Genomic DNA, 23,738 nt, shown 5'->3' with positions numbered 1-23,738 from the left:
GTCCACGTCACACCAGGACAGAGACAGAGGACAGGCACCATGTCCAGGGGTCCACATCACACCAGGACATAGAGGGAGGAAGGCTGGGTCCTGTGTCCATTCGTCCACATCATACCAGGACACAGTCAGAAGACAGGCCCCGTGTCCAGGTGTTCCAATTATACCAGGACACAGAGGGAGAAAACACCCTGTGTCCAGGGGTCCACATCACACCAGGACACAGAGGGAGGACAGGCCCCGTGTCTAGGGGTTCACGTCACAATAGGACACAGAGAGAGTACACGCCCCATGTCCAGGGGTCAACGTCACACCAGGACAGAGAGGGAGGAAGGATGGTCACTGTGTCCATATGTCCACATCACACCAGGACACAGAGGGAGGACAGGCCCCGTGTCTAGGGGTTCACGTCACAATAGGACACAGAGAGAGTACACGCCCCATGTCCAGGGGTACACGTCACACCAGGACAGAGAGGGAGGAAGGGTGGTCACTGTGTCCATATGTCCACATCACACCAGGACACAGAGGGAGGACAGGCCCCGTGTCTAGGGGTTCACGTCACAATAGGACACAGAGAGAGTACACGCCCCATGTCCAGGGTTCCATATCACAGCAGGAGACAGAGGGAGAACTGGCCCCGTGTCCAGGGTTACACACCACACCAGGACACAGATAGACGAAAGGCCCCTTGTACAGGTGTCCATGTGACATCAGGAGACAGAGGGAGAACAAGCACCGTGTTCAGGGGTCCACATCACATCAGGACACAGAGGAAGGACAGGCCCCATGTCCAGAGGTCCTTCTCATACCATGACATAGAGGGAGGAAGGCTGGGCCCCGTGTCTACACATTCACATCACACCAGGACACAGGAGGAGGACAGGAACCATGTGCAAGCATCCAAGTCACACCAGGATATAGAGCAAGGACAGGCCCTGTGTCCAGGGGTGATTGTTACATCAGGAGACAGAGGAAGGACACTCCCCGTGTCCAGGGGTCCACATCGCACCAGGACACAGAGGAACGACAGGCTCCGTGTCTAAGAGTCCATGTCACACCATGACATAGACGGAGGAAGGCTGGGTCCTAGGTCCACACTTCCACATCACACCAGGACACAGAGGGGAGGACAGACTCCATGTCGAGGGGTTAACATCACATCAGGATAGAGATGGACGAAGGCTGGGCCCTGTGTCCACACATCCAAATGAGACCAGGACACAGAGGGAGGACAGGCCCCATGGTCAGGGGTCCACGTCACACCAGGACAGAGAGGGAGGACAGGCACCGTGTCCAGGGGTCCACATCACACCAGGACACAGAGGAGGACAGGCCCCATGTCCAGAGGTCCACATTACACGAGGACACAGAAGGACAGGCCCCATGTGGAGGGGTCCAGGTCACAACAGGACATAGAAGGAGGAAGGCTAGGCCCTGTGTCCACATGTCCATATCAAATTGGGACACAGAGGGAGGACAGGCCCCATGTCCAGAGGTCCTCATCACACCATGACATAGAGGGATGAAGGCTGGGCCCTTTGTCCACACATCCACATCACACCAGGACACAGAGGGAGGACAGGCCCTATGTCCAGGCATCCACATCACACCAGGACATAGAGGGAGGACAGGCCCAGTGTCCAGGGGCACACATCACACCCGGACAAAGAGGGAGAACAGGCCCAGTGTCCAGGGATCCAGATCACAACAGGACACATATGTAGGACAGGACCCATGTCCAGGGGTCCACATCACACCAGGACACAGAGGGAGGACAGGCTCCTTGTCCAGAGTTGCCCGTCACACCAGGCCATAGAGGAAAGATGGCTGGGCCCTGTGTCCACAAGTCCACATCAGATCAGGACTCAGAGGGAGGACAGGCCCCATGTCCATGGGTCCACGTCACACCAGGACATAGAGGGAGGACAGGCCCCGTGTCCAGGGGTCCACATCACACCTGGACACAGAGGGAGAACAGGCCCCATGTCCAGGGGTCCACGTCACACCAGAACTTAGAGGGAGGACAGGCCCCGTGTCCAGGGGTCCACATCACACCAGGACACAGAGGGAGAACAGGCCCCATGTCCAGGGGTCCACGTCACACCAGAACTTAGAGGGAGGACAGGCCCCGTGTTCAGGGGTCCATGTGACACCAGGACAGAGAGGGAGGACAGGCCGCATGTCCATAGGTCCACATCACACCAGGACACAGGGGCAGGACAAGCCCCAAGTCCAGGGCTCCACATCACAACAGGACAAAGACGGAGGAAAAGCGCTGTGTCCACGGGTCCACATCACACCAGGACAAAGAGGAAGGACAGGCTTCATGTCCAGGTGTCCACATCACACCAGGACATACAGGGAGGACACGCGCAAATTCCAGGGGTCGACATCACACCAGGACATGGAGGGAGGACAGGCCCCATGTCGACGGGTCGACGTCACACCAGGATATAGGAGGAGGCAGGCAGGGCCCTGTGTCCACATATCCACATCACACGAGGACACAGAGAGGATGTGTCCGATGTCCAGGGGTCCATGTCACACTGGGACATAGAGAGAGGAAGGCTGGGGCCTGTTTCCACACATCCACATCACACCAGGACACAGAGGGAGGACAGGGCCCATGTCCAGGGTTGCACGTGACACCAGGATATAGAGGCAGGAAGGCTGGGCCCTGCGTGACTCGTCCAAATCACACCAGGACACAGTCAGAAGACAGGTCCCGTGTCCAGGGGTTCCCATCACACCAGGACACAGAGGGGGAACAGGCCCCGTGTCCAGTGTTCCACATCACACCAGGACACAGAGGGAGGACAGGCCCCGTGTCCAGGGGTTCACGTCACACCAGGACACAGATGGAGGATAGGACCCATGTCCAGGCATCCACGTCACACCAGGACATAGAGGGAGGAAGGCTGGTCCCCATGTCCATACGTCCACATCACACCAAGACACAGAGGCCAGACAGGCCGCATGGCCAGTTGTCTATGTCACACCTGGACATAGAGGGTGGACTGGCCCCATGTCAAGGGGTCCACATCACCCCATGACACAGAGGGAGGACAGGCCCCCTGTCCAGGGGTCCACGTCACAGCAGCACACAGAAGTATGACACGCCCCGTGTCCAGGGGTCCACATCACACCATGACACAGAGGGATGACAGGCCCCATGTACAGGGGTCGACGTGACACAAGGACACAGAGGGAGGACAGGAACCATGTCCATGTCACACCAGGACACTGGTTCCACAGGAACCAGGGGTCCACATCACACCAGGACACAGACGGAGGACAGGCCCCATATCTGGGGGTCCACATCACACCAGGAAATAAGAGGGAGGAAGGCACGGCCCTGTGTCCACACGTCTACATCAGACCAGGACAAAGAGAGAGGACAGGTCCCATGTCCAGGGTTCCACGCCACATCAGGACTCAGAGGGAGGACAGGCCCCGTGTCTAGGGGTCCTCATCACACCAGGACACAGAGGGAGGGCAGGCCCCAAGTCCAGGGGTCCTCGTCACACCATGACATAGAGGGAGGAAGGCTGCGCCCTGTGTCCACACGTCTATATCACACCAGGACACAGAGGGAGGACAGGCACCGTGTCTAGGGGTCCACATCACACCAGGACACAGAGGGAGAAAAGGCCCCTTTCCCAGGTGTCCACATCATACCAGGACACAGAGGGAGGACAGGCCCCATGTCCAGGGGTCCACGCCACACCAGGACATAGAGGGAGGAAGGCTGGGCCCTGTGTCCACATGTCCAACTCACATCAGAAGACAGAGGTAGGACAGGCCCTGTGTCCAGGTGTGAATGTCACACCAGGAGACAGAGGAGGGACAGGCCCCATGTCCAGGGGTCCACATCACACCAGGACACAGACAGAGGACGGGCCTGGTGTTCAGAGGTCCACATCACACCAGGACATAGACGGAGGAAGGGTGGGCCCTCTGTTCACATGTCCACATCACACCAGGACACCGAGAGAAGGAGAGGCCCCACGTCCAGAGGTGCACGTCACACTAGGACACAGAGGGAGGACAAGCCCTGTGTCCAAGGGTGCACATAACCCCAGGACACAGAGGGAGGAAGGCTGGGCCATGTACCCACACGTCGATATCACAAAAGGACAGAGAGGGAGGACAGGCCATGTATCCAGGGGTCCATTTCACACGAGGACACAGAGGAAATACAGGCCCCATGTCCCGGGGTCCAGGTCACACCAGGACATAGAGGGAGGAAGGCTGTGGCCTGTGTCCACACGTCCGTATCACACTAGGACACAGAGGTAGGACAGTCCCCATGTCCAGGTATCCAAATCACACCAGGACATAGAGGGAGCACAGGCCCCATGTCGACGGGTGTATGTCACAGCAGGATATAGAAGGAGGAAGGCAGGGCCCTGTGTCCACATGTCCACGTCACACCAGGGCACAGAGGGAGGACAGGTCCCATGACCAAGGGTCCACGGGACACCAGGACTTAGAGGGAGGACAGGCCCCTTCTCCAGGATTCCACATCACACCAGGATACAGACGGAGGACAGCCCAGGTGTTCAGGAGTCCACGCCACAAGAGGACATAGAGGGAGAAAGGGTGGGACCTGTGTCCACACGTCCACATCACATGAGGACACAGAGGGAGGACAGGCCCCATGTCCAGGGTTCCACATCACACCAGGACACAGAGGGAGGACAAGCCCCACGTCCAGGAGTCCACATCACATCAGGACACAGTGGGAGGATGGCTGGGCCGCGTGTGCACACTGCCCCATCACAACAGGAAACAGAGGAAGGACAGGCCGCATTTCCAGGGGTCCATGTCATACCAGGACATAGAGGGAGGAAGACCGGGTCCTGTGTCCACACGTCCACATCAGACCAGGACATAGAGGGAGGACAGGCCCCATGTCCAGTGGTCCACGTCACACCAGGACAGAGAGGAAGGAAGGCTGGGCCCTGTGTCCACACTTCCACATCAGAGCAGGACACAGAGGGAGGACAGGCCCCATGTCCACGGGTCCATGTCACACCAGGACATAGAGGGAAGACAGGCCCCGTGTCCAGGGGTCCACATCACACCAGGACACAGAGGGAGGACAGGCCCCATGTCCAGGAGTCCACGTCACACCAGAACTTATAGGGAGGACAGGCCCTGTGTCCAGGGGCCATATGACACCAGGACACAGAGGGAGGACAGGCCCCATGTCCAGGAGTCCACGTCAAACCAAGACATACAGGGAAGAAGGCTGGGCTCTGTGTCCACACGTCCACATCACATCAGGACACAGAGGCAGGACAGGCTCCAAGTCCAGGAGTCCAAATCACACCAGGACATAGAGGGAGGACAGGCCCCGTGTTCAGGGGTCCACATCACACCAGGACACAGAGGAAGGACATGTCCCGTGTCCAGTGGTCCATGTCACACCATGACATAGAGGGAGGACAGGCACCGTGTTCAGGGGTCCACATCACACCAGGACACAGAGATAGGACTTGCCCCATGTCCAGGGGTCCGCGTCACACTGGGACACAGAGGGAGGAAGGCTCGGCCCTGTGTCCACAAGTCCACATCACACTAGGACACAGAAGGACGACAGTCCCCATGTACAGGGGTCCACATGACATCAGGACACAGAGGGAGGATAGACCCCATGTCCAGGGGTCCAAATCACACCAGGACATAGAGGGAGGACAGGCCCCATGTTTACGGGTCCACGTCACACCAGGATATAGAAGAAGGAAGGCAGGGCCCTGTGTCCACATCACACCAGGACCCAGAGGGAGGACAGGCCCGAAGACCAGGGGTCCACGTGACACCAGGACTTAGAGGGAGGACAGGCCCCGTCAACAGGGTTCCACATCACACCGGGACACAGAGGGCGTACAGGCCCCATGTGCAGGGGTCCACATCTCACGAGGACACAGAGGGAGGACTGGACCCATGTCCAGGGGTCCATATCACACCAGGACACAGACAGAGGACTGGCCAGGTGTTCAGGAGTCCACGTCCCAAGAGGACATAGAGGGAGGAAGGCTGGGCCCTGTGTCCACACATCCACCTCACACCAGGACACAGAGGGAGGACAAGCCCCATGTCCAGGGTTCCACATCACACCAGGACACAGAGGGAGAACAAGCCCCGTGTCCAGGAGACCACATCACATCACGACACAGTGGAAGGACGGCTGTGCCGTGTGTGCACACTGCCAAATCACACCAGGACACAGAAGGAGGAGAGGCCATGTGTCTAGGGGTCCATTACACCAGGACACAGAGGAAGGACAGGCCGCGTGTCCAGGGGTCCATGTCCCACCATGACAGCGCGAGGAAGTCCGGGTCCTGTGTCCACACGTCCACATCACACCAGGATACAGAGGGAGGACTGGCCCCATGTCCAGGGGTCCTCGTCACAACATGACATAGAGGGAGGAAGGCTGGGCCCTGTGTCCACACGTCTATATCACAGCAGGACACAAAGGGAGGACAGGCTCCGTGTCCAGGGGTCCACACCACACGAGGACACAGAGGGAGAAAAGGCCCATTTTCCAGGGGTCCACATCACACCAGGACACAGAGGGAGTACAGGCCCCATGTCCAGGGACAACGTCACACCAGGACATGGAGGAAGGCTGGGCCCTGTGTCCACACGTCCACATCACACTAGGACACAGATGAAGGACAGGCCAGGTGACCAGCAGTCCACGTCACACCAGGACATAGAGGAAGGCTGGGACCTGTGTCCACACGTCCACATCACACCAGGACACAGTGGGAGGACAGGCCCCATGTCCAGGGGTCCACATCACGCCAGGACACAGAGGGAGAACGAGCCCTGTGTTCACGGCTCCACGTCACACCAGGACACAGTGGGATGAAGGCTCGGCCGTGTGTACACACTGCCACATCACACCAGTACACAGAGAGAGGACAGGCCATGTGTCCAGGGGTCCATGTCACCCCAGGATACAGAGGAAGGACCGGCCCTGTGTCCAGGGGTCCACGTCACACCCTAACATACAGGAAGGAAGGCCAGGTCCTGTGTCCAGAAGTCCACATCACACCAGAACACAGAGGGAGGACAAACCCCATGTCCAGGGGTCCCCGTCACACCAGGACAGAGATGGAGGAAGGCAGGGCCCTGTGTCCACACATCCACATCAGACGGGGACAAAGAAGGAGGACAGGCCCCATGTCCAGTGGTCCACGACACACCAGGACAGAGATGGAGGAAGGCAGGGCCCCGTGTCCACATGTCCACATCACACCAGGACACAGAGGGAGGACAGGCCCCGTGTACAGGGGTCCACATCACACCAGGACACAGACGGAGGTCAGGCCAGGTGTTCAGGGGTCCGCATCACAACAGGACATAGAGGGAGGAAGGCTAGGTCCTGTGTCCACATGTACACATCACAGCACGACACAGAGGAAGGACAGGCCCCCTGTCCCGGGGTCCACGTCACACCATGACATAGAGGGAGGAAGGCTGGGCCCTGTGTCCACATGTCCATATCACATCGGGACACAGAGGGAGGACAGGACCTGTGTTCAGGTGTGAATGTCACACCACGACACAGAGGAAGGACAGACCCTGTGTCCAGGGGCCACATCTCACCAGGACACAGAGGAAGGACAGGCTCTGTGTCTAGGGTTCCACCTCACACCAGGACACATAGGGAGGACAGGCCCCGTGTCCAGGGGTCCACATCACACCAGGACACACACGGAGGACAGGCCAGGTGTTCAGGGGTACACATCACACCAGGGCATAGAGGGAGGAAGGGTGGGCCCTCTGTCCACAGGTCCACATCACACCAGGACACAGAGGGAGGAGAGGTCCCATGTCCAGGGGTCCAAGTCACACCAGGACACAGAGGGAGGACAAGCGCCGTGTCCAAGGGTCCACGTAACACTAGGACACAGAAGGAGGAAGGCTGGGTCGTGTGTCCACGTGTCCATATCACTCCAGGACACGGAGCACGGGCCCCATGGCCAGGGGTCCACGTCACACCAGGACATAGAGGGAGGAAGGCTGGGCCCTGTGTCCACACGTCCACATCACAGCAGGACACAGATAGACGACAGGCCCCATGTACAGCAGTCCACGTGACACCAAGACACAGAGGGAGAACACGCACTGTGTCCAGGGGTCCACATAACACCAGGACACAGAGGGAGGACAGACCCCATGTCCAGGGGTCCTTTTCGCCCTATGACATAGAGAGAGGAAGGCTGGGCCCTGTGTCCACATGACCATATCATACCAGGACAAAGAGGGAGGACAGACCCCATGTCCAGGCATCCACATGACACCAGAACACAGAGGGAGGACAAGCTCCATGTCCAGGGCTTCACACCACACCAGGACACAGTGGGAGGATGGCTGGGCTGTTTGTGCACACTGTCATATCACACCAGGGCACAGAGGGACGACAGGCCATGTGTCCAGGGGTCCATGTCATACCAGGACACAGAGGATGGACAGGCGTCGTTTCCAGGTGTCCATGTCACACCATGACATGGGAGGCAGGCTGGGTGCTGTGTCCACACGTCCACATCACACCAGGACCCAGAGGGAGGACAGGCTACATGTCCAGGGATTCACGTCACACCAGGACAGAGATGGACGAAGGCTGGGCCCTGTGTCAACATGTCCACATCAGACCATGACACAGAGAGGGGACAGGTCACCTGTCCCGGGGTCCACGTCACAGCAGGACATACAGGGAGGGCAGGCCCCGTGTCCAGGGGTCCACGTCACACCAGGACACAGAGGGAGGATAGGCCCTGTGTCCAGGTGTGAATGTCACACCAGGAAACAGAGGAAGGACAGGCCCCTTGTCCAGGGGTCTACCTCACACTAGGACACAGACGGAGGACAGGCCAGCTCTTCAGGCGTCCAGACCACACCAGGACATAGAGGGATGAAGGGTGGGCCCTCTGACCACATGTCCACATCACACCAGAACACAGAGGGAGGACAGGCCCCATGTCCAGGGGTCCACGTCACACCAGGACACAGGAGGACAAGCCCCGTGTCCAAGGGAACACGTAACACCAGGACACAGAGGGAGAAAGCCTAGGCCGTGTGTCCACACGTCCACATCACACCAGGACAGTGAGGGAGGAGAGGCCATGAGTCCAGGGGTTCATGGCACACCAGGACACAGAGGAAGCACAGGCCCCGTGTCCCGGGGTCCAGGTTACACCAGGATATAGAGGGAGAAAGGCTGGGGCCTGTTTCCACACGTCCGCATCACACCAGGACACAGAGGGTGGAAAGGCCCCATGTCTAGGGGTCCATATCACACCAGGACACAGAGGGAGGACAGGCCCCATGTCCAGGGGTCTACGTCTCACCAGGACCCTGAGGTACTAAAGGCCCCGTGTCCAGTGGTCCACATCACACCAGGACACAGAGGGACGACAGGATGTATGTACAGGTGTCCACATGACACTAGGACACAAAGGGAGGACAGGCACCGTGTCCAGGGGTCCACATCACACCAAGACACAGAGGGAGGACAGGCCCCGTGTCCAGGATCCCACATCACACCATGACATAGAGGGACGAAGGCTGGGCCCAGTGTCTACACATCCACATCACACCAGGACATAGAGGGAGCACAGGCCCCATGTCCACGTCACACCAGGACATAGAGGGAGGAAAGGCCCGGTGTCCAGGGGTCCAAATCACACCAGGACACCGAGGGAGAAAAGGCCCCATATCCTGGGGTCCACATCACATCAGGACACAGAGGTCGGACGGGCCAAGTGTCCTGGAGTCCACTTCACACCAGGACACAGTGGGAGGACAGGCCCCACGTCCAGGGGTTCACAACACACCAGGACATAGAGGGAGGAAGGCTGTGCCCTGTGTCCACATGTCCACATCACATGAGGACACAGAGGGAGGAAAGGCCCTGTGCCCAGGGGAGATTGTTACACCAGGAGAAAGAGGAAGGACAGGCCCCGTGTCCAGGGGTCCACATCACACCAGGACACAGAGGGAGGACTGGCCCCATGTCCAGGGGTCCACGTGACACCAGTACACGGAGGACAGGCACCGTGTCCAGGCGCCCACATCACAACAGGACACAGAGGGAGGAAGGGTGGGCCCTCTGTCCACAGGTCCACATCACACCAGAACACACAGGGAGGACCAGCCCCATGTCCACGGGTTCACGTCACACCAGGACATAGAGGGAGAAAGGCTGGGCCCTGTGTCCACACGTCCACATCACACTAGGACACAGATGAAGGACAGGCCAGGTGACCAGCAGTCCACGTCACACCAGGACATAGACGGAGGAAGGCTGGGACCTGTGTCCACACGTCCACATCACACCAGGACACAGTGGGAGGACAGGCCCCATGTCCAGGGGTCCACATCACGCCAGGATACAGAGGGAGAATAAGCCCTGTGTTCACGGCTCCACGTCACACCAGGACACAGTGGGATGAAGGCTCGACCGTGTGTACACACTGCCACATCACACTAGTACACAGAGAGAGGACAGGCCATGTGTCCAGGGGTCCATGTCACCCCAGGATACAGAGGAAGGACCGGCCCTTTGTCCAGGGGTCCACGTCACACCCTAACATAGAGGAAGGCAGGCCAGGTCCTGTGTCCAGAAGTCCACATCACACCAGAACACAGAGGGAGGACAAACCCCATGTCCAGGGGTCCCCGTCACACCAGGACAGAGATGGAGGAAGGCAGGGCCCTGTGTCCACACATCCACATCAGACGGGGACAAAGAGGGAGGACAGGCTCCATGTCCAGTGGTCCACGACACACCAGGACAGAGATGGAGGAAGGCAGGGCCCCGTGTCCACATGTCCACATCACACCAGGACACAGAGGGAGGACAGGCCCCGTGTACAGGGGTCCACATCACACCAGGACACAGACGGAGGTCAGGCCAGGTGTTCAGGGGTCCACATCACAACAGGACATAGAGGGAGGAAGGCTGGGCCCTGTGTCCACATGTACACATCACAGCACGACACAGAGGAAGGACAGGCCCCTTGTCCCGGGGTCCACGCCACACCATGACATAGAGGGAGGAAGGCTCGGCCCTGTTTCTACATGTCCATATCACATCGGGACACAGAGGGAGGACAGGACCTGTGTCCAGGTGTGAATGTCACACCAGGACACAGAGGAAGTGTGACATTCCTCTGGACATTCCTCTGGTGTGACATTCACACCTGGACACAGAGGAAGGACAGACCCTGTGTCCAGGGGCCACATCTCACCAGGACACAGAGGAAGGACAGGCTCTGTGTCTAGGGGTCCACCTCACACCAGGACACAGAGGGAGGACAGGCCCCGTGTGCAGGGGTCCACATCACACCAGGACACACACGGAGGACAGGCCAGGTGTTCAGGGGTACACATCACACCAGGGCATAGAGGGAGGAAGGGTGGGCCCTCTGTCCACAGGTCCACATCACACCAGGACACAGAGGGAGGAGAGGCCCCATGTCCAGGGGTCCAAGTCACACCAGGACACAGAGGGAGGACAGACCCCATGTCCAGGGGTCCTTTTCACACTATGACATAGAGAGAGGAAGCCTGGGCCCTGTGTCCATATGACCATATCATACCAAGACAAAGAGGGAGGACAGAACCCATGTCCAGGCATCCACATCACACCAGGATACAGAGGTAGGACAGGCCCCATATCCAGGGTTTCACGACACACCAGGACATAGAGGGAGGAAGGCTGGGCCCTGTGTCCACAGGTCCACATCACAGCAGGAAAAAGAGAGAGGAGAGGCCCCATGTCCACGGGTCCACATGACACCAGAACACAGAGGGAGGACAAGCTCCGTGTCCAGGGCTTCACACCACACCAGGACACAGTGGGAGGATGGCTGGGCTGTTTGTGCACACTGTCATATCACACCAGAGCACAGAGAGACGACAGGCCATGTGTCCAGGGGTCCATGTCACACCAGGACACAGAGGATAGACAGGCGTCATTTCCAGGTGTCCATGTCACACCATGACATAGACGGAGGAAGGCTGGCTGCTGTGTCCACACGTCCACATCACACCAGGACCCAGAGGGAGGACAGGCTACGTGTCCAGGGATTCACGTCACACCAGGACAGAGATGGACGAAGGCTGGGCCCTGTGTCAACATGTCCACATCAGACCACGACACAGAGAGGGGACAGATCCCCTGTCCCGGGGTCCACGTCACAGCAGGACATACAGGGAGGGCAGGCCCCATGTCCAGGGGTCCACGTCACACCAGGACACAGAGGGAGGATAGGCCCTGTGTCCAGTTGTGAATGTCACACCAGGAAACAGAGGAAGGACAGGCCCCTTGTCCAGGGGTCTACCTCACACTAGGACACAGACGGAGGACGGGCCAGCTCTTCAGGCGTCCAGACCACACGAGGACATAGAAGGATGAAGGGTGGGCCCTCTGACCACATGTCCACATCACACCAGAACACAGAGGGAGGACAGGCCCCATGTCCAGGGGTCCACGTCACACCAGGACACAGGAGGACAAGCCCCGTGTCCAAGGGAACACGTAACACCAGGACACAGAGGGAGAAAGCCTAGGCCGTGTGTCCACACGTCCACATCACACCAGGACAGTGAGGGAGGAGAGGCCATGAGTCCAGGGGTTCATGGCACACCAGGACACAGAGGAAGCAGAGGCCCCGTGTCCCAGGGTCCAGGTCACACCAGGATATAGAGGGAGAAAGGCTGGGGCCTGTTTCCACACGTCCGCATCACACCAGGACACAGAGGGCGGAAAGGCCCCATGTCTAGGGGTCCATATCACACCAGGACACAGAGAGAGGACAGGCCCCATGTCCAGGGGTCTACATCTCACCAGGACCCAGAGGTACTAAAGGCCCCGTGTCCAGTGGTCCACATCACACCAGGACACAGAGGGACGACAGGATGCATGTACAGGTGTCCACATGACACTAGGACACAAAGGGAGGACAGGCACCGTGTCCAGGGGTCCACATCACACCAAGACACAGAGGGAGGACAGGCCCCGTGTCCAGGATCCCACATCACACCATGACATAGAGGGACGAAGGCTGGGCCCAGTGTCTACACATCCACATCATACCAGGACATAGAGGGAGCACAGGCCCCATGTCCACGTCACACCAGGACATAGAGGGAGGAAAGGCCCGGTGTCCAGGGGTCCAAATCACACCAGGACACCGAGGGAGAAAAGGCCCCGTATCCAGGGGTCCACATCACATCAGGACACAGAGGTCGGACGGGCCAAGTGTCCTGGAGTCCACTTCACACCAGGACACAGTGGGAGGACAGGCCCCATGTCCAGGGGTTCACGACACACCAGGACATAGAGGGAGGAAGGCTGTGCCCTGTGTCCACATGTCCACATCACATGAGGACACAGAGGGAGGAAAGGCCCTGTGTCCAGGGGAGATTGTTACACCAGGAGAAAGAGGAAGGACAGGCCCCGTGTCTACGGGTCCACATCACACCAGGACACAGAGGGAGGACTGGCCCCATGTCCAGGGGTCCACATGACACCAGTACACAGAGGGAGGACAGGCACCGTGTCCAGGCGCCCACATCACACCAGGACACAGAGGGAGGAAGGGTGGGCCCTCTGTCCACAGGTCCACATCACACCAGAACACAGAGGGAGGACCAGCCCCATGTCCATGGGTTCACGTCACACCAGCACATAGAGGGAGAAAGGCTGGGCCCTGTGTCCACACATTCACATTGCACCAGAACACAGAGGGAGGACAGGCCCCATGTCCACTGGTTCACGTCACACCAGGACATAGCAGGAGGAAGGCTGGGCCCTGTGTCCACACGTCCACAACAGACCAGGACACAGTGGGAGTACAGTCCCCATGTCCAGGGTTCCACATCACAACAGGATATAGACGGAGGACAGGCCCCGTATCCAGGAGTCGACATCACACCAGGACACAGAGGGAGGACAAACCCCATGTTGATAAGTCCACGTCACACCAGGAAATAGAGGGAGGACGGCTGCGCCGTGTTCAGACGTCCACATCACAGCAAGACATGCAGTGAGGACAGGCCCCATGTTCATGCGTCCACGTCAAACAAGGACATAGAAGGAGGACAGACCAGGTGTCCAGGGGTCCACATCACACCAGGACACAGAGGGAGGTGAGACCCCATGTCCAGGGGTCCACATCACATCACGACATAGAGGGAGGAAGGGTGGGCCCTCTTTCCACATGTGCACATCACACCAGGAAACAGAGGGAGGAGAGGCCCCATGTCTAGGGGTCCACGTCACACCAGGACATAGAGGGAGGACAGGCCCCGTATCCAGGGTTCCACATCACACCAGGACACAGACGGAGGACAAGCGCCATGTCGAGAGGTCCACATCACACCAGGACACAGAAGGGGAATGTTGGGCCCTGTTTCCACATGTCCACATCACACCAGGACACAGAGGGAGGACAGGCCCTGTTTCCAGGTGTGAAAGTCACACAAGGACACAGAGGAAGGACAGGACCTGTGTCCACGGTTCCACATCACACCAGGACACAGTGGGAGGACAGGCCCCATGTCGAGGGGTCCACGTCACACGAGGAAATGGACGGAGAAAGGCAGCGCCCTGTGTCCACACGTCCACATCACAGCAAGACTCACAGTGAGGACAAGCCCCATATCCAGGGGTCCACGTCACACCAGGACACAGAGGGAGGACAGGCCCTATTTCCAGGTGGGAAGGTCACACCAGGACACAGAGGAAGGACACGACCTGTGTCCAGCGTTCCACATCATACCAGGACACAGTAGGAGGACAGGCCCCATGTCCAGGGGTCCACATCACAAGAGGAAATAGACGGGGGAAGGCAGCGCCCTGTGTCCACACGTCCACATCACAGCAAGACACACAGTGAGGACAGGCCCCATATCCAGGGGTCCACGTCACACCAGGACATAGAGGGAGGACAGGCCCTGTTTCCAGGTGTGAAGGTCACACCAGGACATAGAGGGAGGACACGCCCTGTGTCCAGGGGTCCACATCACACCAGGACACAGAGGGAGGACAGGCCCTGTGTCCAGGGGTGATAGTTACACCAGGAGACAGAGGAAGGAGAGGCCCCGTGTCCAAGGGTCGACGTCACACCATGACAGAGGGAGGAAGGCTGGGTCCAGTGTCCACACGTCCACGTAACACCAGGACACAGAGGCAGGAAAGGCCCCATGTCCAGTGGTGCACGTTACACCAGGTCAGAGATGCAGGAAGGCTGGGCCCTATGTCCACACGTCCACAACAGACAAGGACACAGAGGGAGGACAGTCCCCATGTCCAGGGGTCCATGTCACAAGAGGACACAGAGGGAGGACAGGCCCCATGTCCACAGGTTCACGTCACACCAGGACATAGAGGGAGTAAGGCTGGGCCCTGTGTCCACACGTCCCCATCACACCAGGACACAGAGGGAGGATAGGCCCTGTGTCCTGGTGTCAATGACACACCAGGACACAGAGGAAGGACAGGACCTGTATCCAGGGTCCCACATCACACCAGGACACAGTGGGAGGACAGGCCCCATGTCTAGGGGTCCACGTCACACCAGGACATAGAGGGAGGAAGGCTGGGCCCTGTGTCCACACGTTCACATCACACCAGGACACAGAGGGAGCACAGACCCCATGTCCACGGGTTCATGTCACACCAGGACACAGAGGGAGGAAGGCTGGGCCCTGTGTCCACACATCCACATCACACAGGGAAACAGAGGGAGGACAGGCCCTGTGTCCAGGTGTGAATGTCACACCAGGACACAGAAGAAGGACAGGCCCTGTGTCCAGGGGTACACGTCAAACCAGTACACAGAGGAAGAACAGGCCCCGTGTCCAGGGGTCCACCTCACACCAGGACACAGAGGGAGGATAGGCCCCATGTCCAGGGGTCCACATCACACCAGGACATAGAGGGAGGAAGGCTGGGCCCTGTGTCCACACGTCCACATCACACCAGGACACAGAGGGAGGACAGGCCCCATGTCCAGGGTTTCATGACACACCAGGACATAGATGGAGGAAGTCTGGGCCCTGTGTCCACACATCCACATCACACGGGGACACAGAGGGAGGACAGGCCCTGTGTCCAGGGGTACACATCAAACCAGTACACAGAGGAAGTACAGGCCCCGTGTCCTGGGGTCCACCTCACACCAGGACACAGAGGGAGGAAAGGCCCCATGTTCAGGGATCCACATCACACCAGGACATAGACAGGGGACAGGCCAGGTTTTCAGGGGTCCACATCACACCAGGACATAGAGGGAAGAAGGGTGGGCCCTCTGTCCACATGTCCACATCACACCAGGACACAGAGGGAGGAGAGGCCCCATGTGAAGGGGTCCACGCCACACCAGGATATACAGGGAGGACTGGCCCTGTATCCAGGGGTCCACGTCACATCAGCACACAGAGGGAGGACAAGCCCCATGTTGAGGGGTCCACGTCACACCAGCAAATACCGGGAGGACGGCTGCGCCGTGTCCAGACGTCCACATCACAGGAACACACACAGTGAGGACAGGCCCAATGTCCAGGGGTCCACGTCACACCAGGACATAGAGGGAAGACAGGCCCCGTGTCGAGGGGTCCACATCACACCAGGACACAGAGGGAGGACAGGCCCCATGTCCATGGGTTCACGTCACACCAGGACACAGAGGGAGAACAGGCCCCGTGTTCAGGGGTCCACATCACACCAGGAGACAGACGGAGGACAGGCCAGGTGTTCAGGAGTCCACATCACACCAGGACATAGAGGGAGAAAGGGTGAGCCCTATGTCCACATGTCCACATGGCACCAGGACACAGAGGGAGGAGTGACCCCATGTCCAGGGGTCTACCTCTCACCAGGATATAGAGGGAGGACAGGCCTTGTATCCAGGCGTCCACGTCATACCAGGACACAGAGGGAGGACAAGCCCCATGTCGAGAGGTCCACCTCACATCAGGATATAGAAAGGGAAGGCTGGGCCCTGTTTCCACATGTCCACATCATACCAGGACACACAGGGAGGACAGGCCCCATGTCCAGGGATCCACGTCACACGAGGACACAGAGGGAGGACACGACCCATGTCCACGGGTTCACGTCACACCAGGACATAGAGGGAGGAAAGCTGGGCCCTGTGTCCACACGTCCACATCACACCAGGACACAGAGGGAGGACAGGCCCCGTGTCCAGGCGTGCACGTCAAACCAGGACATAGAAGGAGGACAGACCAGGTGTCCGGGGTCTACATCACACCAGGACAGAGAGGGAGAACAGGCCCCGTGTCCAGGGGTCCACATCATACCAGGACACCGAGGTAGGACAGGCCCCATATCCAGGGGTCCACATCACACCAAGACACAGAGGGAGGGCAGGCCCCATGTCCAGGGTTTCATGACACACCAGGATATAGAGGGAGGAACTTTCGTCCCTGTGTCCACACGTCCACAGCACACCGGGACACAGAGGGAGGACAGGACCTGTTTCCAGGGGTGAATGTCACACCAGGACTCAGAGGAAGGACAGGACCTGTGTCCAGGGTTCCACATCACACCAGGACACAGTGGGAGGACAGGCCCCATGTCCAGGGGTCCATGTCACACGAGGAAATAGACGGAGGAAGGCAGCACCCTGTGTCCACACGTCCACATCACAGCAAGACACAGTGAGGACAGGCCCCATATCCAGGGGTCCACGTCACACCAGGACATACGAGGAGGACAGGCCCTGTGTCCAGGGGTTCACATCACACCAGGACACAGAGGGAGGACAGGCCCTGTTTCCAGGGGTGATTGTTACACCAGGAGAGAGAGGAGGGAGAGGCCTCGTGTCCAGGGGTACACATCACACTAGTACACAGAGGCAGTACAGGCCCCGTGTCCAAGGATCCACCTCACACCAGGACACAGAGGGAGGACAGGCCCCATGTCCAGGGGTCCACATCACACCAGGACACAGAGGGAAGACAGACCAGGTGTTCACGGGTCCACATCACACCAGGACATAGAGGGAGGAAGGGTGGGCCCTCTGTCCACATGTCCATATCACACCAGGACACAGAGGGATGAGAGGCCCCATGTCCTGGGGTCCACGTCACAGCAGGACACAGAGGGAGGACAGGCCCCATGTCCAGGGATCCACATCACACCAAGACACAGAGGGAGGGCAGGCCGTATGTCCACAGGTTCACGTCACACCAGGATATAGAGGGAGGAAGTCTGGCCCCTGTGTCCACACGTCCACATCACACCGGCACACAGAGGGAGGACAGGCCCTGTGTCCTGGTGTGAATCTCGCACCAGGACACAGAGGAAGGACAGGACCTGTGTCCAGGGTCCCACATCACACCAGGACACAGTGGGAGGACAGGCCCTGGGTTCAGGTGTGAATCTCACACCAGGACACAGAGGGAGGACAGGCCCCACTTCAAGAGTTCCAGACCCACCTGACAAACGCGATGAAACCTCGTCTCTACTAAAAATGAAAAAAAAAAAAAAAAAGTGGCCCGGCATGGTATTTGGTGCCTGTGGTCCCAGCTACTCAGGAGGCTGAGGAAGGAGAATCGCTTGCACCTGGGAGGCGGAGGGTGCAGTGAGCCCAGATCACATCACTACACTCCAGCCTGGGTGACAGAGGAAGACTCGGTCTCAAAAAGGCAATTGATGGCCAGATGCAGTGGCTTACACCTGTAATCCCAGCACTTTAGGAGGCTGAGGCATGTGGGTCACAAAGTCAGGAGGTCAAGACCAGCGTGGCCAAAATGATGAAAGCTCGTCTCTACTAAAAATACAAAAATCTAGTCAGGCCCAGTGGCAGGTGCCTGTAATCCCAGTTACTGTGGCAGCTGAGGCAGGAGAATCGCTTGAATCTGGGAGGCAGAGGTTGCGGTGAGCCGAGATTGCGCCACTGCACTCCAGCCTGGGTGACAGAGGGAAACACCATCTCAAAAATATATATATATAAGTAAATAAATAAATAAAACATTTAAAAATTTAAAAACTTTTTACAAGGGGGTTGGGGGAACACATGTAGCCAGGAACAGACCTGTGGGGAGGCCGGGGCACCCTGTCTGGGTGCCTTCAGGACGCGGTGACCGTGGCCTGCAGCCTGCAGAGCGGGAGCTGGTCAGCTCACGTCTCAGCCCTTCTGAGGCTGCTGTCTGGGCTCCCGGGTGCCTGCAACCCCGGTAAAATAACACAGACCCTGACGGGGGTGATCATGGAGCCAGGAAGATGCTGCTCACATATCCTTTTTGGCCACGCCGGGCCATTTTTCCTTTTTGTTTTTAATTTTATTTTAAGTTCTGGGATACATGTGCACATCTTGCAGGATTGTTACAGAGGTATACACATGGCGTGGTATCTCCTAATGCTATCCCTCCCCAATCCCCCCACCCCGTGTTATCCCTCCCCTAACCCCCTGTTTTGTTGTATTTTGAGATGGAGTCTCGCTCTGTCACCCAAGCTGGAGTGCAGTGGCACAATCTCAGCTCACTGCAACCTCTGCCTCCCGGGTTCAAGCGATTCTCCTGCCTCAGCCTCCCAAGTAGCTAGGACTACAGGCACTCGCCACCACGCCAGACCAATTGTTTTATTTTTAGTAGAGGCAGAGTTTCACCACGTTGGCCAGGCTGGTCTCGAACTCCAGACTTCAGGTGATCCACCTGCCTCAGCCTCCCAAAGTGCTGGGATGACAGGCGTGACCCACTGCGCCCAGCCTAATTTTTTGTTGATTTTTCTTGAGACGGAGTCTCACTCTGTCACCCAGGCTGGAGTGCAGTGGCACAATCTCAGCTCACTGCAACCTCTGCCTCCCGGGTTCAAGCAATTCTCCTGCCTCAGCCTCCCAAGTAGCTGGGATTACAGGCGCCCGCCACCATGCCCGGCTAATTTTTGTATTTTTAGAGACAGGGTTTCACCGTATTGACCAGGCTGGCCTCGAACTCCTGACCTTGTGATCCGCCCGCCTCGGCCTCCCAAAGTGCTGGGATTACAGGTGTGAGCCCCCACGTCCGGCTCTGCTATGCAGATTTCTAAACCCATCACAGGAAGCAGTTCTCACTAGGAGCCACCCCCAGCTCCACGTCGGCCTGCAGGAGAGCCGGGAGCTGCTGTTGTTCCAAACTCCACCTGCTGCAGGGATCACGGCAGCAGCCACACCCGGGGGTACCAGGTAAGCAAATGCAGGGTGAGGGTGAGGATCCCCCAGCCCTGGGAGAGACCTGTGGCCATCCTTCTCCCTCGTCACTCACCCCGCGGGGACACAGCATCTCCCCAAAGATGGTCTTGATGCAGGAGATCAGGTAGTCGTGCAGGTCCTCACTCAGTCCCTGCAAGTTCCTGCAGGCCAGGATGACCACCTCACAAGGGTGCTGCTCCAGCCACTCTGAGATCTCCGGGAGCGTGTCCTGGGGGGAGGGAGGGGGCGAGGCACAGTCCTTCATGAGTCCCACAGCTCGGGGAAGGCTGGGCTCTGTGGGTCACACCTGTCATTCCAGTGCTTTGGGAGGCCAAGGCGGGTGGATCACCTGAGGTCAGGAGTTCAAGACCAGCCTGGCCAACATGGCGAAACCCCATCTATGCTAAAAACATACAAAAAAATTAGCTGGGTGTGGTGGTGGGTGCCTGTAATCCCAGCTACTTGGGAGGCTGAGTCAAGAGAATTGCTTGAACCTGGAAGGTGGAGGCTGCAGCCAGCCATGTCGGCCAGGCACGTTGGCTCATAGCTGTAATCCCGGCACTTCAGGAGGCCGAGAGGGGACAGATCACCTAAGGTCAGGAGTTCAAGACCATCCTGGCCAACACGGCAAAACCTCTGTCTCTACTAAAAATACAAAAATTAGCCGGGCATGGTGGTATGCACCAGTAATCCCAGCTACTCAGCAGGCCGAGGCAGGAGAATCGTCTGAACCCAGGAGGCGGAGGTTGCAGTGAGCCGAGATCAAGCCACTGCACTCCAGCCTGGGCAAAAGAGCAAAACTCTGTCTCAAAAAAGGAGAAAAGATGAGGCCAGAACAGTGGCAGTCCCAGTGCTTTGCGAGGAGGCTGAGGCCGATCCCAGAGAATTGGCTTCAGTCCAAGAGTTTGAAAAGAGCCTGGGCAACATGGCTACAAAAAAGAAGAATTAAAGAATTAGGTGTGGTGGTTCACACCTCTAGTCCAAGCTAGAGGTAGTTGGTAAGCTTAGACAGGTGGATCCTCCTGCAGACAGGAGGCTGCAGTGAGCCAACTCAGCCCGGCTCAGTGGCTCATGCCTGTCATCCCAGCACTTTGGGAGGCCGAGGCAGGCGAATCGCCTGAGGTCAGGAGTTCGAGACCAGCCTGACCAACATGGTGAAACCCCGTCTCTACTAAAAATACAAAAATTAGCTGGGCGTGGTGGCTGGTGCCTGTAATCCCAGCTACTTGGGAGGCTGACGCAGGAGAATCTCTTGAAGTGGGAGGCGGAGGCTGCAGTGAGCCGAGATGGCGCCATTGCACCCCAGCCTGGCAAAAGAGAAAGACTGTCTCAAAAAAACAAAAAGTCCAGGAACCCTACCAAGCTCTGGGGGGGAAGGAAGAGGTGGGCAGCGCAGGAAGGGGCCAGCGTAGGGGGCAGAGCAAGTGGAGAAAGGGGGAACTGGTCTGGGTGCTAGTGGTCACACCTACAATCCCAGCACTGTGGGAGGCCAAGGCGGGAGGACTGTGGGAGGCCAGAGGTGGGAGGACTGCATGAGCCCAGGAGCTCAAGACCCGCCTGGGCAACATGAGAAGAGCCCATCTCTACAAAAACCTGGAAAACGAGCCCAGTGTGGTGGTGTGTGCCTGCAGTCCCAGCTACTCAGGAGGCTGAGGCAGGCAGATTGCTTCAGCCCAGGAGGCTGAGGCTGCAGTGAGCTACCATTACACCACCCTATGCCAGCCTGGGTGACAGAGCAAGACCCTGTCTCAAAAAAAGCAAGCATGTGGATGTGTGCACGTGTGCATGTATGTGTGTGTGCATGAATATGTGTGTGTCTGTGTGGGTGTCTTTGCACATTTTTTTTTTTGAGATGGAGTCCTGCTCTGTCGCCAAGGCTCGAGTGCAATGGCGCCATCTCCACTCACTGCAACCTCCCCCCGCCAGGTTCAAACTATTCTCCTGCCTCAGCCTCCCAAGTAGCTGGGACTACAGGTGCGCGCCACAACACCCGGCTAATTTTTGTATTTTCAGTAGAGACGGGGTTTCGCAATGTTGGCCAGGCTGGTCTTCAACTCCCACCCTGGGGTGATCCACCTGCCTCAGCCTCCCAAAGTGCTGGGATCACAGGTGTGAGCCTTAGCTCCTGGGGTCTCTGCCCGATTCTGTGTGCACATGTGTGTCTGTCTTCATGCGTGTGTCTCTGCACACACACCTGTCTATATGCACGTGTGTGTGTGTGCAGGCATGTCTGTGTTTCTGCACAAATGTCCATTTGTCTGTGCACACCTCGACCGGAAGCCACTTCACAGGCAGACTTGTGATGTCTGGAAACTCCAGGGAATGAGTCAGATACAGCAGGTGCAGAGTAAGTGAGGGGGATGGTGTGGGACAATGCCTTTGCACCGAGGCCTCTGGGTGCCTGCCATGGTGTCACAGGGAGCCACAGGCAGGCCTTAGGACAGTGACTTCTCACGTTCAGATTTTAGAAGCCCCTCTGGCATCCAGGAACAGAACACATTGAAAAAAGCCTGGACTGGGGTCAGGGAGATAACTGACTCCGTTGTGCAAAAGACCAAGAGGGCTGGACACGGACGCTCACGCCTGTTATCCTGGCACTTTGGGAGGCCGAGGCGGGCAGATCCCCTGAGCTTAGCAGTTTGAGACCAGCTGGGTCAAGCTGGAGAAACCCCATCTCTATTAAAAATACAAATATTAGCTGGGCATGATGGCGGGCACCTGTAATCCCAGCTACTCGGGAGGCTGAGGCGGAAGAATCGCTTAAACCCGGGAGGCGGAGGTTGCAGTGAGCCGAGATGGTGCAATTGCTTTCCAGCCTGGGCAACAGAGCAAGACTCCGTCTCAAAAAAAAAAAGTGCAGACAGCCTGACAAAGCCCGGGGGACCAGAGCTAGCCAAAGTAACTGGTGAAAAATGCAGGAGGAACCCATGCAAGCTCAGAAACACACATTGGTGGAGAAGTCCCCGTAAGCCAGGTACAGTGGCTCACGCCTATAATCCTAGGACTTTGGGAGGCCAACGTGGATGGATCACGAGGTCAGGAGATCAAGACCATCCTGGCTAATACCGTAAAAACCCATCTCTACTAAAAATACAAAAAATTAGCCTGGCGTGGTGGTGCATGCTTATAATCCCAGCTACTCCAGAGGCTGAAGCAGGAGAATTGCTTGAACAGGAAGGAAGACGTTGCAGTGAGCTGAGATTGCGCCACTGTACTGCAGCCTGGGCGACAGAGCAAGACTCTGTCTCAAAAAAACAGAAGGAAAACAAAAAGAAATGAAGAAATTCACATCGGTCAAGAACCCCCCGAATGCCAGGTGTGGTGGCTCACGCCTGTAATCCCAGCATTTTGAGAGGCTGAGGCAGGCGGATCACCTGAGGTCAAGAGTTCGAGACCAGCCTGGCCAACCTGGTGAAACCCCATCTCTACTAAAAATATGAAAATTAGCCGGGTGTGGTGGTGGACGCCTGTAATCCCGGGTACTTGGGAGGGTGAGGCAGGAGAATCGCTTGA

Source organism: Aotus nancymaae, unplaced genomic scaffold (assembly GCF_030222135.1).
Source record: "Aotus nancymaae isolate 86718 unplaced genomic scaffold, 86718_ANA_hifiasm-v0.15.2.pri h1tg000087l, whole genome shotgun sequence".
NCBI classification, from domain to species: domain Eukaryota; kingdom Metazoa; phylum Chordata; class Mammalia; order Primates; family Aotidae; genus Aotus; species Aotus nancymaae.
This window is presented reverse-complemented; position numbering follows the sequence as displayed.